This window comes from Babylonia areolata, chromosome 16 (assembly GCF_041734735.1).
Source record: "Babylonia areolata isolate BAREFJ2019XMU chromosome 16, ASM4173473v1, whole genome shotgun sequence".
Taxonomy (NCBI): Eukaryota; Metazoa; Mollusca; class Gastropoda; order Neogastropoda; family Buccinidae; genus Babylonia; species Babylonia areolata.
The window spans coordinates 17,035,698-17,043,197 of NC_134891.1; the positions used below are offsets into that span (position 1 = coordinate 17,035,698).

At 47.4% G+C, this 7,500-nt stretch overlaps 1 protein-coding gene across 1 annotated transcript in view; it reads right to left on the reverse strand.

Annotated features, from left to right (window-relative positions):
* LOC143291202 (neo-calmodulin-like) overlaps nucleotides 1-7,500 on the reverse strand; it is a 208,428-nt gene that overhangs the window by 139,318 nt on the left and 61,610 nt on the right. The window lies entirely within an intron of this gene.

Below are 7,500 nucleotides of genomic sequence, written 5' to 3' on the forward strand. Positions count from 1 at the left end.
AAATAAGAGTCGAAATCCACTGAACTAAAATGGGTTACAACATCTGTTCATGAAAATATCGTTTCATACAGGCATATTCTGTTGCAAAGTAATAACAAATAACATTGAATAGGGGAGGGAGCCCGGGTGGGGGGGGGGGAGATGGAGAGTGGCGGAGTAGGAGGGAGGGAGGTGAGAGGAGGGGGAGGGGAGGGGGGCATCGCCGCAGCGAGGACAGCCAGCCAGGATGATTGGAGGGCTGTCTGTCTGTGCCCCACGACTGATCGAATGGGACAGTTATGATGATGTATGGCTTTTTTGTTGGTGATGTTTTTTTTTTTTTTTTGCTTTTCTTCTTTTCCTTGTCTGCTCCTCAGTGAGCTGGTGTAACTGGGTTACGCAATACTTTCTCGTCATAGTTTTCAGCGCTGTTCATCCCCCACCCACACTCCCCCCCTATCCTTATACAGCCGCGCACGTCACACACACACACACACACAAACATTGCTACGCGCGCGCGCGCACGTACGGCACACACACACACACACACACACACACACACACACACACATACACACAAACACACACACACACACACACACACGCAAACATACAAACACACACACACATACAAACACACGCGCGCACACACAAACACACACGCACAAACACACACATACACACACACATATACAAACACACGCACGCACACACACACACACACACACACACACACACACACACACACACACCACACACACACACACACACACACACACACACCACACACACCCTCCACACACACACACACACACACACACACACACACACACACACACAGAGCAAACAAACAAACAAACAAATCAGAAACCTTGCATTTCCTCAGCACTGAACGTTTACGTGATGTAATGGGGGAAATTGCAGGGGGCGGGGTGGGAGGGATGGGGGCGGGTAAACAATTACTGGAGAAAGTGAGTTACATCTCATTTTAAGTGGAGATAGGTTCGTTTGGAGGGCAAACATTCATTGACCGAAATCCACCGCCTCCTTCCGGCCCCTCCTCCTCCTCCTCCTCCTCCTCCTCCTCCTCAGCTCCCTCTCTCTTTCTCTGTCTGTTTATCCATCTGCTTGTCTCTCTCTCTCTCTCTTCTCTCTCTCTCTCTCTCTCTTCCTTTGTACCCTCTCTCTTTCTCACTCTCTTTCTTTCTTTCTCCCCCCCCCTTCTCTCTCTCTATCTCTGTCTCTTCCTCTCTCTGTCTCTTCCTCTCTCTCTTTCTCTCTTTGTCTGTCTGTCTATCTCCCCCCCTCTCTCTCTCCCTTTGCCCCTGATCCTCTCTCTCTCTCTCTCAAATGATATGATTTACCCCCCGAAAAGGGAGTATGGCTGCCTACATGCCGGGGTAAAAAAAACGGTCATACACGTAAAAGCCCACTCTTGTACATACGAGTGAACGTGGCAGTTGCAGCCCATGAACGAAGAAGAAGAAGAACGATATGATTTCTCCTTAGTCTGCAAATGAAATAACAAACGCACAGTCAGAGACGGTCAAGCTATGTACTCAGAACTGTTGACGTTTAACCTTCCTGGTTTTGTTAACATTTCACTTGACTGGAAACCTGGAGATCCACAATGTTCCAGGAACCTCACTCCACAATCAAATCGCATAATAAACCAGGTTTAGTTCATATTGTATGCTCAGTTTGTCACTGCAAATCACTTCGTCTTCACAAATCAGAAAGTATTTCGGAGTTGTGGTTCGATGCAACGTTCATGAATATCCATACCATTGATTATAATTATTTTAACCGATTATCCAAACTCAACGCCATTGTTCGGTACAGATTGGACACTGCTTACATAGTTAATCCATTCTCAGAAAAAAAAGAAATTCTCTGGAAAATACATAAACCATTTACATAAACAGAATACCAAATTGTTGTTTTTATCACGTATACATCCTTCACATAAACAGAATACCAAATTGTTGTTTTTATCACGTATACATCGTTCACATAAACAGAATACCAAATTGTTGTTTTTATCACGTATACATCGTTCACATAAACAGAATACCAAATTGTTGTTGTTGTTGTTGATTTATCACGCATACAGCGACTCTTTGAATATTCTTTTGACGGATGGAAAGACTTTAAAAAATAAAAGTATATATGGCTATGACAGAGAATGTTCATCCTTACAAAAACAAACAAACAAACAAACAAACAAAAAGCCGTGAAAAACCTGACCTTACCGAACTACTGTATGCGTGTCGCTACAACGAGGGCATGAAAAGTCTTGGGGAGAGAGGTCTTATCAGTGTCTGGTCTGATTCAATAGACTCCACCATTGGACAGAGGAGGACAGATAGAAACAGAGCGCGCACGCGAACACACACAAAGACACAGACACACAGACAAGACACACACACCGACACCCCTTCCCACCCTAACCCCCCCCCCCCCCCCACACACACACCTACATGTGCAACAAAAAGTCACAGTGTTGTCCTATGGTAAAACTCTGTTCAGGATGTTTGTTAGTGATACATGCCTTCATTACACACTTCTCACACAGTGTTTAAGTGCAGCAATGATATATATATATATATATATATATATATATATATATATATAAGCACACACAAAAAGTTGCTGTTTTTATTTTGTTTTTGTTTGTTTTATTTTTGACCACGTAATGACATATTCTCGAGGCCCCATAACTGCATTCAGTATGCTAACCTATTTTGTGTAATCCAGCTCCACTCATACATCCTTTTTTCTTTTTTGCGAGTCAGTTTGTTTGCCCTTTTGTCTTTTCTCCATACGTGTATGTACTTGCACTGCCCCTCTCCTTATATGTAGTATTATCTTTATTCGTTTGTTGCCTACAACCCTGTACATGTGAACAAGTTAAAAAAACCAACAAGAACAACAACAAAAAAAAAAAAAAAGAACCTCTGTTGAGGATATCCGCTCTGACAAGCACGCACGCACACACACACACACACACACACACACACACACACACACACACACACACACACACACACACACACACACACACACACACACACACACACACACACACACAGACACACACACACACACACACACACACACACACACACACACACACACACACACACATTTTTGTATATCTATTTGTTTATCTATTTGCTTATGTATGTATGTATGTATGTGCTGTTATAATAATGATAACAACAACAACAACAATAATAACAATAATAATAATAATAATGGTAACAACGATGATGATGAAAGAATAGAATATGTCTTCATTACCAAGTGTACCGGGGTCACAAGGAATATTGGGGGGTTGGGGGGGGGGGGGATAGTACATAACAAGATACGAACATAAATTGAAAATCATACACAAACACAGATACAGTAGAAATAAGATACATACACGTGCATCAAATTAAAAAAAATTGTGCATACTAACTCATGCACGCACTGCACACACACACACACACACACACACACACACACACACACACAGACACAGACAGACAGACAGACACACACACACACACACACACACACACACACACACACACACACGTTTGAACAGAAGCTGCATATTACATGTGGATGGGGGGCTGATGACTAGATATTCAGATATTATCATTATCATCACCATCATCATCATCATCATCATTTTTTCGTCGTCTTCTTCTTGTGAACCACGGTCTTGACATGAAAGGTCACTCACCACACCCGTGTACATGAGTCACCCCTACACTTTAGGTTCCAGGCTGAACAAAGCTGCATCTCTTCATTGTGGGACAGCAAGGCACCGCGAGCTGTGAGCCTGACGAGGTCTTTGCAGAACGAAACACTTGTCGTTCTGTTGACAACATACGTGACGTGTGCCACAGTCGGGTGATTTGTTAAAGCGCTGGACTTAACAACGCTTGGTTTGGAATGAATTCAGGTCACGGCGCCTAGCTGGGTAAATGGGCGAGAGACATTTCTGATCTCCCGTGTCAACGGATGTGCAGAGCTTTGAGTGGAGTCCCATTCCATGTGTGTACGCATGCCAGAAGATCAGAGCAAGCACGTGATGAAGGACTTGTTATCCATTCCAGAACGCGCTCGTATGTATCCGATAGGTTATGCACAGGTTTTGTGTGTGTGCATGTGTGTGTGTGTGTGTGTGTGTGTGTGTGTGTGTAGCTGACATGGAAAAACACACAGACAAATGGATAGATTGCTTAAGATACACCACAGATATCTTGATAGGTAAACAGAGAAAAGACTGGCAAAGGTCGAGATATCAAAGACAAAGAGATGCATAAACAGACAGAAAAATAGACAGACAGACAGACAGACAGACGAGATGGACAGAGAGGCCATTGAAGCGGAGCCCCGCAAGGGAATGACGTAAGGCAGCACCTGAAAACTCCGTGGAAACGTAAGAAAAAGACGGCAGTCAGACAATCAGAACAGCGACATCAAGGAAGACACACAGACAGGCGATGAAAGGTCAATGGCTAATTCACTCTCGTCCACACAGTATAGGAGAGAATGGAGGATACTGAAGAAGAGAGAGAGGGGGGGGTGAATGGGGGTGGTGGGAGGAGAGGGGGGGGGAGAAAGACAGACACCATGACAGAAACAGGGAGAGATGGTGGAGATGGTGGAAGGGAGAGAGTGAGCCCAACAAGGACATGCACACACAAATACACACAAAGAAAGAAAGAGAGACAGACAGAGACAGACAGACAGACAGACAGAGACAGACAGGCAGAGAGGCAGAGACAGAGAGAGAGAGACAGAGAAAGGGGAAAAAAAGGAGGAGGACAGGGAGAGACAGAAGTGGTGCAGACACAAATAGACTGCCCCCTTCTCCCCCACTACACACACCCACTCTCTCTCTCTCTCTCTCTCTCACACACACACACACACTCACACACACACACACACACACACACAGAGGTACGCAGACAGAAAGACACATGAAAAGAGAAATGGATAGATAAACAGAGAAATGGATAGATAAACAGAGAAAACAGACGAAAATAATGATAGGCAAAGAGACAAATAGACAAGACTGGTAAAAGACAGGGAGAGATAGAAGTGGTACAGAGACAAATAGACTGCCCCCTTCTCCCCCACTACACACACACACACACACACACACACACACACACACACACACACACACAGAGAGAGAGAGAGAGAGAGAGAGAGAGAGAGAAGTACGCAGACAAACAGAAAGACAGACACAGACAAAAATGCAGAGATACAGGGAGTAAAAGGTTATAGAGAGGGACACACAGAGAGAGAGGGTGGGGGAGATAGGCACACAGACCAACAGACAGAGAGAGAGAGGGTGGGGAGATAGGCACACAGACCAACAGACAGACAGAGAGAGGGTGGGGGAGATAGGCACACAGACCAACAGACACACACAGCGAGGGTGGGGGAGATAGGCACACAGACCAACAGACAGAGAGAGAGGGGGGGGGAGATAGGCACACAGACCAACAGACAGAGAGAGAGGGTGGGGGAGATAGGCACACAGACCAACAGACAGAGAGAGAGAGGGTGGGGGAGATAGGCACACAGACCAACAGACACACAGAGAGAGAGGGTGGGGGAGATAGGCACACAGACCAACAGACAGACAGAGAGAGGGTGGGGAGATAGGCACACAGACCAACAGACACACACAGCGAGGGTGGGGGAGATAGGCACACAGACCAACAGACAGAGAGAGAGAGGGTGGGGAGATAGGCACACAGACCAACAGACAGAGAGAGAGGGTGGGGGAGATAGGCACACAGACCAACAGACAGAGAGAGAGAGGGTGGGGGAGATAGGCACACAGACCAACAGACACACAGAGAGAGAGGGTGGGGGAGATAGGCACACAGACCAACAGACAGAGAGAGAGAGGGTGGGGGAGATAGGCACACAGACCAACAGACACACACAGCGAGGGTGGGGGAGATAGGCACACAGACCAACAGACAGAGAGAGAGAGGGTGGGGAGATAGGCACACAGACCAACAGACAGAGAGAGAGGGTGGGGGAGATAGGCACACAGACCAACAGACAGAGAGAGAGAGGGTGGGGGAGATAGGCACACAGACCAACAGACAGAGAGAGAGAGAGGGTGTGGGAGATAGGCACACAGACCAACAGACAGAGAGAGAGAGGGTGGGGGAGATAGGCACACAGACCAACAGACAGAGAGAGAGAGGGTGGGGAGATAGGCACACAGACCAACAGACAGAGAGAGAGAGGGTGGGGGAGATAGGCACACAGACCAACAGACAGAGAGAAGAGAGAGAGAGGGTGGGGGAGATAGGCACACAGACCAACAGACAGAGAGAGAGAGGGTGGGGGAGATAGGCACACAGACCAACAGACAGAGAGAGATAGAGTGGGGGAGATAGGCACACAGACCAACAGACACACACAGCGAGGGTGGGGGAGATAGGCACACAGACCAACAGACAGAGAGAGATAGAGTGGGGGAGATAGGCACACAGACCAACAGACAGAGAGAGAGAGGGTGGGGGAGATAGGCACACAGACCAACAGACAGAGAGAGGGTGGGGGAGATAGGCACACAGACCAACAGACACACACAGAGAGGGTGGGGGAGATAGGCACACAGACCAACAGACAGAGAGAGAGAGAGAGAGAGGGTGGGGGAGATAGGCACACAGACCAACAGACAGAGAGAGAGAGGGTGGGGGAGATAGGCACACAGACCAACAGACAGAGAGAGAGAGGGTGGGGAGATAGGCACACAGACCAACAGACACACACAGAGAGGGTGGGGGAGATAGGCACACAGACCAACAGACAGAGAGGGTGGGGGAGATAGGCACACAGACCAACAGACGCAGAGAGAGAGAGGGTGGGGGAGATAGGCACACAGACCAACAGACAGAGAGAGAGAGGGTGGGGGAGATAGGCACACAGACCAACAGACACACACGGAGAGGGTGGGGGAGATAGGCACACAGACCAACAGACAGAGAGAGGGTGGGGGAGATAGGCACACAGACCAACAGACAGAGAGAGGGTGGGGGAGATAGGCACACAGACCAACAGACAGAGAGAGAGGGTGGGGGAGATAGGCACACAGACCAACAGAGAGAGAGAGAGGGTGGGGGAGATAGGCACACAGACCAACAGACAAAGAAACGGATAGATAGCTGAACAGACAAAACAGACGAAATCAATGATAGACAAGACTGGTAACAGACGAGGAAAAACCTCTTTAATCTTTTAGAAGCAAGGACAAAGAGACACAGACAAGCACACAGATGGACAGACGAGGGCAAAGACACCCAGGGGAATTGCGTAACACAGAAGCTATGAAGCATCCGTGGAAACGTTCAGAAAAAGACGGCCGTCAGACAGAACAGCGACATCAAGGAAGATTCACAGACAGGTGAAGAAAGGTCAATGGTTAATTCACTCCCGTCCATAATGTACTGCAGGAGAGACTGGGAGAGAGACAGACAGACACACAGACAG